This window comes from Acomys russatus, chromosome 2 (genome assembly GCF_903995435.1).
Source record: "Acomys russatus chromosome 2, mAcoRus1.1, whole genome shotgun sequence".
Classification (NCBI taxonomy): domain Eukaryota; kingdom Metazoa; phylum Chordata; class Mammalia; order Rodentia; family Muridae; genus Acomys; species Acomys russatus.
In genome coordinates, this window is record NC_067138.1 from 30,608,254 (window position 1) to 30,623,893 (window position 15,640).

The following is a 15,640-nucleotide window of genomic DNA, read 5'->3' on the forward strand; positions in this document are numbered from 1 at the left end:
TGAGAAAAGCCATTAGCAGATGATTAATATTTCAGGGTTGACCCTTTTGAAGTTGTCTGGATCTGAAAAAAAATTACCTGGATTTATTCTTTTTTCATTATTTTATTCTGCAGTAAGAAACATTTACCATGAGCTAGGCTCTGTTAACTAGTTGGTTCGTTTTTGAGAAAAAGATGGAAGGCCTAGTCCATTCCTACAAGGAGCACTTCCTGTGAACATGGCACTGGAATAAATTCTTTTTTCTTAGTCTTTACATTTTAATTTATTATAGTTTATTCAGATTACAAGTGCCATGTTCACAGGGGAGGAGTTTTGAGACGTGATAATATTATGTGGACTTTGACCTCACTGATGGATGAATCCACTGACAGATTCATGATGTCATGATATTATTGGGAGTTGGTGGAATACTTCAGAGGCATGTCTCAGTTACAGAAAGTAGATCACTGGGCTTCTGTTTTGTTCTGAGCCCTTTCATCATCCTGTCCCTCTCCCTTACCCTCTTGTGCTTCATCTCCTCCCCTCCCCCTACCTCTCAGTATGCATGAAGTGATCATATTTGCTCTTCTCCATGCTCCCATCGCCACTGTTTGGCACCTTACAGTATATCTGACTTGAGTAGGCAGGAGTTAGCACCTCAGAGTGAAACCACAAGTCAAAATAAATCTTTCCTCCTTTAAAATAGGAGGAGGATGAGGAAGGGGAGGAGGAGGAAGAGGAGGATGGGGAGGAGGAAGGGAAAAGAAGAAGAGGAGGAGGAAGTAGAAGGAGGAGGAAGAGGAAGAAGAGGCAGCACTTCCTGAGGAAGACAGAAGCTGAAGAACTCCTAGCAGAGCAGCAGCACCCTCTGTGCTGGGATGGGTGGTGCCAGTGTGAAGGACCACTTCACTAGGAGAAGGTAGAAGAGGGGTTAAAGATGCAGCCTGGGCCAGAGCATACTACATGTCTCCTCTGTTGCTCACCTGCTACTCTGCCGTGAAGGCATGTGTTTGACCTTAGATCTGCGGTGTTAGACATGTAAGCAGTGTAAACTACCATTTACCCTGTTTTCTGTTAACTTGTCTCAGAATGCATATAAGGATTGCTGCCTGAAAAAAGTTTATTAATAGATCTGCGTCACAGTGGATTTTAAATTTTTGAGAAATTTTAAGAATGTATCCACTAATTTGCAATTCACCCAGGAAGAGTCACAACACACTTTGATGACTGTTGTATTCTGGGTAATTCCATTATTTATTTTGGATTTGTTTACATTGCCACAAAATACTGTTTCTGCTGTTGGGTGCCAGTAGATTTTTAAATAATTTGTCATTTATTTTCTATATCCTCAGTACAGATACACTTGTAAAACCTGGTTTTGGACTGTAGCACTGCACTGTACCTCGCCATGACTTAGACATCTGTTTTTCCAGCACTCTCAGAAAACAATTTCTGAATTGGTCATAGTGGCTCATGCCTTTAATCCCAGCACGTGGGAGACAGAAGCAGGCGGTCTCTGTGAGTTTGAGGCCAGCCTGGTCTACAAAGCAAGTCCAGGACAGCTAAGGCAACACAGAGAAACCATGTCTCGAAAAACCAAAATAAATAAATTAATTTATAATAATAATCATTTCTATAATTTCATGTCTTTTATATCATGATGAATTGGTGAGAGAGGGTCGCTTTAAAGGCTAGGGAGTTCTGCTACATCTTACTGTGTGTAAAGCCTCTGAGGGAAAATGGTGTTGTGTTTACCCTTTGCCAGTCAGGGATCCTGCTGACCTCTTTCATTGTGCTTTGCCTAACCGGCTCTTAGGGTTTCTTTTTCCAACCTTTAAGTCAGTAGCCTCTACCTCCCACTATCATAGCACCCTACTGGCTGAGTCTGCAAGACTACTCCTCCTTGACACTGGCCTGGGCAGCAGCAGCACACTGGCGTGATGAGCTGGGAAAACCACTCTTGTGCCTGATTGCTCCTTCCCAGCATGCCTTCTAAGTAAATGTTCCCCAAGGTGCTGCCTTTCATCAGCTCCTCTCTGTGCCGTGTACTTACACTGGTCACTGGCCCTTCAGCAGCTTCTTCACAGCCTCGCCCATGGGCCTGGGGTTCCTTGCACAAAGTGGACCTCAGGGCCTTGGCAATTTCCTCTGCTTAAAACATGCATCCCTCCGGTCCTCTGGCATATTCCCATATGGCTTTTCTAAGAGTCTCAGCAGGACTCTATGAGATAGTATCAAATTTTTATTTTGTTTTTTTCCCCCCAAGTACTTCTCTCTAGATTGAAAATTCCAACCAATCACAGAATTTTGTCTTAAACTCCTAGAGCTTTGAGCAATACTTGGCTCATAGAAAATGCTCAATCCTTAGTTGCTGAATAAACTAATGAATGACCACATGAACAAAGAAATTACTTGTAGCATGGAAGTCCTGTAGTGACCAAGATCTCTACTCCAGCCTGCAGATTGATGCTTACTCAGGTTCTCCCTTGAATGGACCTGGGTCTCTTGCTCCATAGATGGTGAGCACCAGACAGCACTAAGATCATGCTTATGTGATTTCTCAGTCTCACTTTGCATTGTTCTTTCTGTAGAATTGTTATTGTGATTAAATTCTCTTACAAAAACAAAATAAAACAGTAGTTGAAGTATAGAAGTACATTATAAATAAAATACACAAAAACTAATGTTACTTATATGTCTGCCATCTAGTATTTAAATATATATTGGCTAATTTTTAATGGAATTACCATTTTCTGTGCTAAATACATTTAATGGCCTCCCTATTTTTGGCAAATAGAAAATGCTAACAGCCTTCTCTTCCTGTGTTTTTCAGATATTTCCTGCTGCAGAGAGTGCTTTAAGCAAAGAAGGCTTCGCTTGGCTTCTGACTGCATTCCCTAAGATCCTCATTGCTTTTTAGGTAAGTGTATGGCTTTGCTTGATCGATTCTAAGCAGAAGATATTGATTGCCTCTGAAACCTGTGCCATTATTATATTAAGGCAAAGAGCCTGGGGTTTCAAGTGTTTTGCTCTCAGCTACTAAATAAATAAATAACTAAGCCAAACCAGGACCAAAATACTACCAGCAAGGTTTCTCATCTCTTGTCTGTATATGTGCTAATAATTGTCATTTGCTTTGTATGATACTACTTACCACTAGCCTCCCAGGTATTCAAAAGACTCCATTTATGTGCCTGGATTTGAAGACAACTTAAAAAGTGAGCATCTTTGCTCCCGAATGAGTAGACAGTTTGAGATTGGTGATGTGATGATGATCTGGACCCTGGGAGCTCATGTGGAGAGCTTTGCTGATAGCCGTCACAGGAATCAGAGTGGTGAGGACAGCGGCTAAACCCAGCCTAGGGACTGAAACAGAGAGGACCAGAAAGATGTCACAGGTCAACCAAACCCACAGACTTGGCCTCAAGGTGCTTGAATACACAGCCAGCCATTTCTGGGGCTTTTTTTGTAGTCTTTTCCACAAACGGATAGAGAACACAGAAGTCTTTCTGGCTTTCCTGCCATAGTCAGACCCATTTACCCAAGGACAAGCTAAGGAAGGGGATGAACAGTGGTCAGATGGATTCCCTTTCTAGAAGGGCAGAGAGCTCCGTGTCATTAAATGAAAATGTTGGGACGGGTTAGACAATCCAGGAACCATCTTCCAGCTGAATCACGTCTTCTATGAAGCAACGAGTTGGAAAGACAGATCCTCCATGAGAACACAGGTGCAACCTCTGACCGCATTGCAGGTGACCATGACCTTCACTTTAACAGAAAGCCTTCCTCCAGCCCCTTCCCAAACATGCACGTGCGATAGTCTCTGCTTACGTAGTCTGCCATGCATTTTATGATTATCTCTATTGCATTCTGTAGGATATCCTCGGTTGACATTATCACTTCTTCAGGAGGCTCCCCATCTAACTTTGCTGCCAAATAAAAATCAGCCTAAGTTAGGTGGAATTCTGCAGTCTACAGAAAGGGACTAAATACAGGGAAAGCCTGTGGCATCCCTCAACATCACACCCTTACTTCCCTTCTTATCTTAGATGTAGGTTCTCGCATGGAAGCTGGGGCTTCAGTTGGCTGAAGGGAACTCACTGTCTTCTTTCTTTAACCCCAGTGGAGCTAAAACTGTAGAACTGTATCTCGTCACAGGTGGATTTCATAGGCAGTGCTTTCAACTGGTCCTGTATTCTCGCCTCTGCATTGTTGTAGAGCAGTGGTTCTCAGCCTATAGGTTGTGACCCCTTTAGGGTTTGAACCACACTTTCACAGGATAGGGGTCACCTAAGACCATCAGAAAATGCAGGCATTTACATTCTGATTCATAACAGGAGGAAAATTACAGTTCTGAAGTAGCAATGAAGATAATTTTATGGTCACCTCAGCATTGGGAAGGTTGAGAACCACTGTTCTGTGGGGCTTAGCCATCCTAGTAAGTCCATCACTGAGGGGTTTCCTGAGACAGGACCTTCAGTGCTAAGCCTGGAAACATTGTCACAAACCAAGGCATTTCATTCTCTCTTGTGGCCCTGCAATACCTGCTCTCACATGTGCTACATGGCGTGTAGATCAACAGGCACCTGCTAGACACAATTGAATTTGCATCCCTAAAGACAAGAAAATAGCCAGGGAGCTGTGTGGACCAGGAAGAGACCTCAGTGCTCCCATTCTCTGACCGTGCAGATGGATTGGTCAGGTACCTTTGTTTTGGGCCCCATCTTATTCCAGATGCCAAATAAGAATAACAGGAAGCTAGTAGACATGTTGATAAGGTGTCCAGACAGGGGAAGAGGGATGGGAGGAAAGTGTCTGGTGCAGCATAAGCAGAGGAGAGAGGAGGTCCTCCTCTTGCTACCCAGGGATGGCAGTCAGGTACCTTCCTGGGCCTAAGTAACTGTGTGGTACTCTGTCAGAGCTACTGAGTGAGAGCCTGTGTTAGAAAGACTGAATTGTGTGGTTCATCCACATACAAGTGGGGCTATAGACCACAGACCCTATTCTTGCCTCTGGTTAATTCTGATAGGGTCATGTCAGTGCGTAAGAATTACTTAAGAGTTTTCATAACCATTTGCAATTTTCTCATGAACAGCATGCAAACATTTTCTGAAGTGCTGCAACAGATGTAACAAATATATTTTCTCTTACCCTTGTCCATATGCTTTTACCTACCAATTTCTTTATGTATCTCAGGGTCCTTCACCTTTGATCCTATCTAAGCTCCTGCATTATAGGCTAGCATCCTGATGGGTACATTTACAATGACACTGGTTTCCAGTAGACGCTGGGTGTTTGAAATGGCCCCTTGTTCATAGAAACTAAGAAAGGGGAATGAAAGCATGAAATGATAGATGATAAAATGAACTTACTGTGTTTATTTAGTTTAATTATCCTGGAACATAAGAACCCTTGAGCATGTGACCTATGTTAAAAGAAGCACTGCCTTCTGAGTGGCCCTTATGAGGCTGCAAGTTCAGGAACCAATCTTAAAGTTCCCTTTGTTTTTAGTTTCTTACTATCTTTATCAAACTTAAGTAACTGATAAAGTCAATTTCTCCTTGAAAAGTTAAAGTCTTCAAAACTTTTGTTGGGTATATTATAATTCTTTCTTATTGTGCCTGCTAGAGGCTTGAGAAACCACTGAGAGTGGGCACAACTTTTGGTGTTAACTGGTCCTGACTCAAATGCCATGCTAGTTTTTCTCAACACTGTTTCCTCCATAAAGAGCCTTGTGTTCCCTGCCAGTGACTCAGCTTCCTTTCACACCAGCACCTCTGGCTTTTCTCTTCCCAGAACAGTTTTTTGCCAAAGAATGACTCAGAGCTCAGGTTCCCCAGCACAGTCAGGTGGGGCGCCCCCTGGGCCTTCTCAGCTAACCTTGAGCAAGGTCCTCTCTGGAAGCAGGGCAAGTCAGCCACTGTAATGAGACTCATGTGCCATTGGGCCAGCCAGAGTTTTTTTAACAAGAGGGAACAGATAGGGCATTCTCTTGGAAAGGATATTAGGGTTTTAGGTGTTTATTCTAAAAAGGTTTCTGTAAGAAGAGGTAGATGGCAGATAGTCCATTCTCTAAAAGAAAATTCTCCTACCAAGGACAGAAAATGTAACTCCAGTTTTGAGGATTTAACACATACTTCTTGTGAGCTTTAGGAATTGTTGATTATAATTACTGTTATGAATTAAAATATTTGGCACATTTAGAATGCCCTTTTAGTCAAGGAAAAGACTAATTCTATTGTCTTTTTACACGGTTGTTGATTTTTCAGGGCTATTTCCATGGAGACGGATCATGACTAGTATCTTGGTCAGTGTAGTCACTAGATTCCTTGTAAGAATCTGCTGAAAGGAAGGCCAGGCTGCACCTCAGCCCCTTATGTGAAAATGAGCTCTGTGGTGGAGGTGACTCCTGTCACATCTGCCCGTCATGCATGCCCTAAAAAGAAAGCCTTAGACTCTTAACATTTAGCTGTTGTTCAGCTTTTCAACAATACATCAAGATGTCCAGAGTACTTAATATATAATTGGAAAAAAGGTTACTTTGGCTCACAGTTTGGAAGTTCCAGGCTGTGACTGACGGGTCCATTATTTTAACTGTGAGAATACTATTCCACCATTAAGGGGAGCATGTGACAGCAATATAGTCCCTTTATCTTGAAGAAGCAAAAGAGGAAGAAGACAGAAGCTCCCTATGGTCCCTGGAAAATATATTTCTCTAATGACCTAATTTCCTACTAAAGGGCCTGTCAATACCCAGTATCATGCCCTGAGACTCACTGCTGCACAGGACTATGGGGAACATCAAACATCCAGTTCACACTGTAGCAGGGATCAAAGAAGTTAAACCTCAGACTGAAGGGCAACCTTGTGATCTAACCCAGGGCTCCAGTGTCAAACCTCTTTAACCTTGACGCTGGTTGATTTCTCTACAGTAAAGGAGTAATAAAAATGCAACAGAATAGTTGGTTGTGGGAATTTGGGCAATGGAGAAAATAGAATGGGAGAGAAATAAGGATATCTACTTGAGATTGGAATAATTTTATATATTTAGGAAGGGAAAGAAAGAGACTCTAAAGAACTGGTGGATGAGACTGTAAGAGCATACACATGAGAGAAAAGAAGGCAGGTGTGGTGGGTTCAGTGGTCCAAAAAATACAAAGCTTTTTATTTTTTTCTAAACCTTTAAAGTATATATTGCCATTTCTAGGTATGCAGTGAAAGAATATTTTGTGTACCAAGATGTGCAGGGAGACATATGTGAACATGAATAAGTGGTTGGCAAGTATTAGACTATGCTCCATTCTCTGCTCTCTATCTTCAGTAACACAAAATGAAAATGTTTTAGAAACTCAGTTCTGTTGCATTAGAAAAATTCCATTCTTGAAGTGTGACAGGAAGCCTGAACTTCAGGTTGTATTCTGTTGTCTTTGGGAAAATCTTCCTTTTTGTCAGTGGAGGAGAAACCACTGTTTCTATGCCTGGTCTTTAGCTGACTTGTATCCCATAAGTCCCTGTCTTGAAATGCTGTGTATTAATAGTCAGCTTGACAGAACCTAGAATCACCTGGCAGGTGGGCATCTGGGCATGCCTGTGGGGATTGTCTTCACTCGGATGACTGATGTGGAAGACCCATCGTAACCTTGAGACCATTCCCTGGGAAGGGCATGCTGGACAATATAAAGTGCACGTGAGCTGATAGCTGTCTGTTCTTGGTTGTAGATACTGTGTGACAAGATCCAAGTCCATGATGGGCAGAATAAGTTCTTTCTTCTTAACTTGGCTTTTGTCTGGGTATTTTTATCAAAACAACAATAGAAGAAACTAAGACAATGGACTGACTCTGTAGAACACTCTCAAAGCCACATTCTCAGACAGGCAACTTTCCCTGTGACGGGCAGTGTGGAGGCCTTCAGAAAGGAAGCCTTATTAAGTGTTGCTCCTTCAGACATCAGGTCCTACCAATCTCTGAGGCAGTCTGTGCTGTGACTATCTTTCCTTTCCAGAAAACTCTGTTACACACTTATCCCCAGTCAGTTTTATGGTTTTATCCTCTGTTCTTGAACTTCCCCATTTACCAGTTGGAAAGGTTTATTGTCTCACTCCCCTGCCCCTCACTTGTTCAACAGAGTCACCTGTGTCTTAATAGATTCAAAGTACAGATCCAGCACTTACCTAGCATCTCCAGCCCTACCTAAAGTCGCTGTCTGTTACTCATCTTTTCTCTGCATACCAGGCTCACTACAGTTTAGGGATGGCTTCTTCCGTGTGTGTGTGTGTGTGTGTGTGTGTGTGTGTGTGTGTGTGTGTGCGCGCGCGCGCGTGCGTGCACGCACATGCACACACATATGCAAATGTGTTATCAGAATCAAAGAATGCTTGACCATCCAGCAAATCTGTGATTTATACAAGAAAAGTCCCTAGAACTTAACATAAAACAAGCTTATTGGTCAGCTTTCCATTTATAGTAAAATATCTGAGGCAGGCTACTTACAAAGTAGGGAGAACTCTATTTAACTTGTGGTTTTAGATACCAAAGGCAAGTCAAAATAATAAGGGCCACTTGGTCTCCTCCAAGGTTTGGTCCCCATGGCCTGAAGCCAGCCTACCAAAGGTCTCAAGCACTTGACCAGAGTGCCACCCTAGGAGTGCCACATATGGACCTCTGGGGAGTACCGTCAGCACTCTATGCTGTAGAACCGTGTGTGTACAAGTATTGCTGAAACTACTTTCAGTACTTTCTTTAAGCATTTTTATGCTTTATCTCAAATTATGTGATAAAATCATTTCAGGCTTTCCATTAAAACCACCAACACTGGCTCAAAACTATAAGCGAATGTAAGCAAGCAAGCGTGACATTCCTCCCATTCTGTGGGTTTGGCTAAAAGCCCTAGCAACTTTTGAAACTTCCAGCACCACCGAGTCCTGTAAGAATGTATCAGCCTGCTGAAGAGGAGTGAACCGGTTTTCATTTGCATCTCAGAAGCCCTTCTTGCAATGGAAGCTTTATTCAGTGGTGGTGGTTTGTATGAAAGTGTCTCCCATAGATTCATAGGGAGTGGCACTATGGAGAGGTGTGGCCTTGTAGGTGTAGGTGTGGCCATATTGGAGGAAGTGTGTCACTGGAGGTGGGCTTTGAGGTTTCAGAAGCTCAAGGCAGACCCAGTGCCATTCTCTCTGCTGCCTGCTGATCAGATATAGAACTCTAAGCTACCTCTCCAACATGATGTCAGCCTCTGTAACCCCATGCTTTCTGCCATGAAGATAATGGGCTAGACCTCTGCATTGTAAGCCAGCCCCAATTAAATGCTTTCCTTTATAAGACTTTCCACAATCATGGTGTCTCTTCACAGTAATAGAACCCTAACTAAGACATTTCATAAATGGCCATAGGAGAGTGGCATCTTAATAGACATGATATAGAAAACATAACTGGATGGTGATAACATCATGGTTTGTGGAAATCATAGAGAATCCTGGCGGCAGAGAGAGCTGCAGCTAGAACCTAAGCCTGGGCCAGGCCCACAATTTGAGAGTTTCACCTCAGATTGCCCTTCCCAAAGAAGGCTTTTTAGACCCACATTTGTACCTGGTCAAGGTAGTGTTGTGTGTGCTCAGAGACCTCTGAGCAAAGGTGCATGCCTAGGCCTGGGCGTTTGTTAATATGTGAGTACATGAATGGCACTGACCATCACCCATCTGACACTATAGTTCATTTCTTCTGCAGAAGTCTCGTACATGATAGACAGCTTACGGCTGACAATTGGTTTCAACTCTGGACCTACTTACTGATCTGGCTCAGTTAAAAGGATTAAAAGGTCTGGGACGTCAATAGGACTATTGCAGGAAGAGAAGCTGCTGTTTCTCCCCTGCCCTCCTCAAGCAGCCTGGGGCTCACATGCCAGCCCTATGACTTCAGTGGAAGAGGGCACCCAATCCACCAGTGGGAAGAGAGGGGGGAAATGAAGTCAGAAACAAAAAAGGTAGAACAAACGAGAAAACCCAGAAACCTTGTGTGATTGATAGGTGGCTATCCATTGGATACATTGTGTGATTGATAGGTGGCTATCCATTGGATACATTGTGTGATTGATAGGTGGCTATCCATTGGATACATTGTGTGATTGATAGGTGGCTATCCATTGGATACATTGTGTGATTGATAGGTGCCTATCCATTGGATACATTGTGTGATTGATAGGTGCCTATCCATTGGATACATTGATGTACTTTGAAGACTTTAGTTTGTTACAGGATATCATCCAAGAATTCAGCTAATTAAGTATGTGTTAGCTGCTGCTCCCACAGGAAGAAAAAAATCACAAAAGCAAAACCCAAACAAGCAAAATCTAATAATTGTAGGGTGATAAATCTGTTTATTTGGTTCAGGATAATCACCATCTTGGTAATGATGTGTATCTTATAGCATTGAGTTATATTCCCCAAATATATACAATGAAATTTATTTGTTTGTTTGTTTGGTTGGTTGATTGGTTGGTTGGTTGGCTGGCTGGGTTTTGTTATTGTTGTTATTATTGTTGGGTTTGGGGGTTTTTGTTTTGGATTTTTATTTTTTGAGACAGGGTTCCTCTATGTGGCCTTAGCTGTCCTGTACTCGCTTTGTAGACCAGGCTGGCCTCAAATTCATAGTGATCCACCTGCCTCTGCCTCTCTGAGTGCTGGGATTACGGCATGTGCCACTGTGCTCGGCTCAATCAAAATTATTTTGAAATAAAATTGATTTATAGGATTTGGACTTAAGCTTAAAGTCCAGTGAGGCAGCAATTTAAGCACAAGTGTCAATAACAATGCCCTTTGAAAGGCTGGGATGTCACTTGTCTTGTGTTTGCAGAGCTGCTGGATTGATCCCCAGCACTTCAAAGTGGGACAACTGGGGGACTCTTTGGATCTAAACTCAGCTGAACTCAAATATTATTTTTGTTTCAGAATTCCGCTCATCTGCAGTTATGGTTTAGCTCCAGTTCGCTGTTTCCTGAGAATGCAAAGGTTTCAGGATTCAGATTAGATTATCTGTGCCTAGCCCAAGCTCCACAACTGCTTTCTACGAGGGTTGGGGGTGGTCCTGTCTCAAAAGTACACACATCAGTGCTCAGAGCATGGCCTTCCCCACTGTTCATACCTCCCTTGGCTTCCAGTTGTATGAGGAATTCTCCAGGAACATGCCTGGCACATTTCTCTATAACCATGTGAAGGGCATGCATTTTTCTGCCCCTCCAGCAGCCATGTCTGGGTGGTGGAGCCTGCTGTTGGGTTTTCCAGCAGTGGTATGTCCTGGCCGCTGTCCTTGGGCACTGGCCACTCAAGTGAAGCATGCCTTTGAGAGCATGGCTTATTTTTAGGAGCCTTTGGTTACTAAGCATCAGATTAAGAGATGGCAAGTACAATACAGAAAAATGATTCTGCCATGCCACTTCAAATCTACTTTAGTGGGAAATTAAGAGATCATTTGACATTTTGTACCAAATTTGTAGCTTATTGGGGTTTCCTTGGAAGTGCTGCCTTAGAATGGTACTTGGCATGCATATTTGCTGTGTGTGCCTTGTTAATTTTAAATGCACAATTGTGTTTCAGAGCATTCTATCACGGTTGACGCTTGCATCTAGTTAGTACTGTTATTTTTAAGACTGTTGAAACCTGTATTTGAAGTGCTATCTGAAGTGTTGTGTTAGCCACGGTTCTCTAGAGTAACAGAACGTATAGAGTGAATATCTCTCTCACACACATACATTCATAATATATAATATATACATACATACATGTATATACACATATATATACATATATGTGTATGTCTTGCTGTGTGTCATACATATGTGTGTGTATTAGAATGTTATTATAATGACTTATAGGCTGTGGTCCAGTTAATCCAACTATGGCTGTCAATGTACACAAGGTCTTAGAATCTAGTAGTTGTTCAGTTCATAAAGCTGGATGTCTCAGCTGGTCTTCAGCATATGCTGGAGTCCCTAAGAAGTGGACTTTAATGCCAGAGAAGGAATGGACTTGCTAGTGAGGGTAGGGAAAAAGCAGGCAAGACAGAAGGGGTAGGAGAGAGAGAGGGAAGGGGGAGGGAGGGAGGAGAGGAGAGAGAAGGCGCTTCCCTCCTGGATGTCCTTTATATAGGCTTTAGATAGTTAAAAGGGTTTTTATTATTTTAAAGATTCACTGACAATGAGACAGGTTAACTCCTGGCAACACCTAGCCTACTTGAAAGAGGATGATGAGCATCTCCTTATAGAGATGGCTTCAAATATGGCAAACTAGCCACTGGGCAAAACGTCCTCATTTTACCACAGGCAGAATTCTGCCTAAACAATGGGCAAGCTGGGATGCAGGCATAGTCATCGGCCAAACTCTACCAAGACAGGGTAAGCAAGTCCTCAATAATTCCTGCCTCAAAATATGTCTGTCAGATATATTGGGCCAGAAGGCTGAAGAAGATACTCCAACATTATGGAGAGTTTTGAGTAACTATTCAGGTAGCAAACTGTCTCTGCCATCTTCTCATTTGGAAAGCTACTAACCTGTACTCCAGTATATTCAGGTACTCAAGTTTATTCCTTCTCAAGTCTCTGATGGAGTTGAAGACCAGGTAGCTTAGTTTTACAGTGAAGCTTAGTTGTCTAGGGGTTAAGATGTTTTTAAGACTAGATAGATGTTTTAACTTAATAATGACAAGATGGAATGGAGATTGATTTATAGTCAGAATTTTAGATGTACCAAGATAGGAAAGATGTCTTCTTCAAGGCTGTCAAATACAAATAGCCAAAACACTAAAAATGTAACATTTATATAATTCCTGATTGTGTCATGGTCCTTCTTGCTATTGGTAGTTTATTGTATACATGTGTAATAATATAAATATATATGTAAAACATAAAAAATGTTTAATGAATAAAAATTATATTTTAAAAAACTGTGTCTTCCCAACTCAGAGATCAGAGTTAGAAGTGGGTCTTCCCATTTCAAATGGGAAGATCTCTCACATGTATCCACAGACACTTTTCAGCTTTAGCTAATTCCATGTGTAGTCAAGCTGACAACCAAGAATAGCCATCACAAGTGTTGTTCTTGTTCAAATTAATAAGTGAGGTTTTAATTGGCAGTTGGCCTCATAAGTCAATAGAACCACTATGTTTTTAAGAAATCTCATAAAGGGTGTCACACTTGCTTGAAACTTGTGTGACACAGCCAGGGTGAGTGAATTACTTTACAACTGCCACTTTTGGGTATTAGCCGCCTCACTTGTCATGGTGGGCTTGGGTTCCTTCAGACAGCATATCAGCAATGCTGTATTTCCCATTATGGAGGATGGGATGTTAGTGGACTGACATCTCCAAGTAGCCATGGCTTACAGGATATTGCAGGAACGATTGTAGCATTTGTGTTTTGCTTTGCCTTCATTGTCAGTTCCTGGGGGCTGGCCTGTTAGAGAGCTGGTGATGTGTATTTACTCACTTAATTCTGACGATAGAATTCTGGACAACCAGGAGGCAAAATTCAGGGTTTCAGCTCATCTTGTTTGCAGACCTCTCCCTCTTGGTCACCTTTCCAGGACGCAAAAGAATGATGATTTCAGCTGTCAGTAGCTTCAGAGCTCCTACTGGAGGTAAACATTTTCTTCTGACTTGGAGCCCTTGTTGCTTACTAAGATCTGATTTCAGGAAGGTTTTTCTGAACCAAGAGATGTGTTACAGACAGCTGCTGCCATGGTTTGGATAGTACTTGCTGTAGTTTGGATACTAAGGCCCAATTAAAGGTGTGTTCCGCAGGCTGTGATGAGCTGAGAGGCTGATGGAGCCTTGAAGACGGCGAGCCCATGGTGAAGGAGCTAGGCCATTAGGGTCACACCCTTGCTGGGGATCCAGTCCCGTTCCTCTCCTGTTTTGCTTCCCAGTCACCATGAGATAAACAGAGCTTCTCCACCACAGGCCACCATGGTGTACTGTGCTATCACCACTGAAAACAGTATGGGAGATGAGATGTCGATGAAGTGAACCTCTTGATACTGTGTACCAAGACAGGTTTCCCCATTTGTTAGGCATGTGCGTTACATGTTCTTCTCAGAAAGACCATGTTCATGTCCTCAAGATCTGTGCCAGGGCTGCTTAGCTTTCTGGAGTCCAGATTACATGGCTTCATTTTCTTTCTGCTTTGAGACGGCAAGATCTGCTCTTTTTCATAGCCTCGTATATATTACAAAGCACTTTCACTCAGCAGCCTTAAGTGGCAAGCTGTGGATAATTGTCATTTCTGCTTTGTAGATGAGGGGGTAAAAGCCTGGGGAAAGAGTCCTCTCAAGTTGCTGGATCATTAAGTAGAAAAGCTAGGTAGGCTACAAGCTACATACCTCCCTGTGCATCTCAGCTCCAGAACTAGACACAGGGTCCTGAACTGCTCTGCTCCTGCTCCTCAGTAGAACAGGTGACTTACATGCCCCTGGTTTCAAAGTAAAATTCAGAGCTCCTCCAGGGCAAATTCCTCTGCATCCGTCTGTTTATATATTGCTTTTCCATGTCATTTACGTTCTGGAACAGTGGTTCTCAACCTTCCTAATACTGCGACCATTTCATTTAGTTCTTCATGCGGTGGTGACCACCAGTCATAAAATTATTTCTCTAGTACTTCATAATTGTAATTTTTGTACTGTTTATGAATTATAATGTAAATACTTAATATTCAAGATATCTGATATACAACTCCAAAGGGGTTGTGACCCACAGGTTGAGAACTGCTGCTCTAGTGAACCTTCTACAACTAAGGAAAAAAAAAAAAAAAAAAAAAGAACATGAAGTTCACTGAGCACCAAGTTATTACATCCTAAGCTTGTTAGGAGCCAGCATAAAGGTAAAAGTCAGTGAAACTAATACAGGCATGAGCCAGATGTTATTAGTGGAATATGATTTGGCTCATAAAATTAATTTGGTGCTTTCCAAAAAAAATACAACTATTGGCTAACGTCAAGAGACTTTTCCAGGCATAGCATTCCCTAACACCTAGTACTTAGTCACTAGTACCTACAACCCTTGGCTTAAAGGGATGCCAAATAAATGCTAGTAAAATGGAATTAAAGAAAACTATGTATTTTAATCAATACTCTGTTATGAGTATGTGTGCATCCAGTGAGTCTAGATAAAATAGCCCTTAGCGCCAGCATTCCTCAGCCTCAATATTATTTGACTGATTTTATAAATTCCCCATTCAAAATGATGTTTAAAGGTATATATCTCATTTGTAACTCCCGCAATAAAATGATGTTTTGAGACAGGATTTTCCATCTTTCATGGTGAAATTCTGAACTGTGAATTTCACTTTCTTACTATAAAGCATTAGCTATGTTCCCTTCATCCTGGAAGAGGTTTGAATGCAGGGATCGTATCTGCTTCTTGTTACAGGATGCTATGAGTATGGATGCTTACTTAATGTAATAAACCAAGTGGTAGTTACCTCATTTCCCAAACCTTAGGAAGGTTTATGGTTGCTGACTGATTGTGTGCATTCAAATGTATGCGGAAATAGCAGGGAAACTGAATGTCATCGCAGGGTAATGCCTTTGTGCTTGATGGCAGCATGTAGTAGAGGAAGAGCGCCAGGGCGAAGATGAAGTGGAATTTTGTTTGAAAACTACCAAGGACAGTTTTTT

General features: G+C 42.1%; 1 protein-coding gene across 3 annotated transcripts in view; it reads left to right on the top strand.

Moving 5' to 3' along the window:
* Fam110b (family with sequence similarity 110 member B) overlaps window positions 1–15,640 on the top strand; it is a 113,521-nt gene that overhangs the window by 47,587 nt on the left and 50,294 nt on the right. For all 3 annotated transcript variants that reach the window (XM_051159858.1, XM_051159870.1, XM_051159881.1), the window contains exon 2: window positions 2,813–2,899. The gene's annotated coding sequence lies outside the window, so the exon portion shown is untranslated. The remainder of the gene's footprint in view (window positions 1–2,812; window positions 2,900–15,640) is intronic.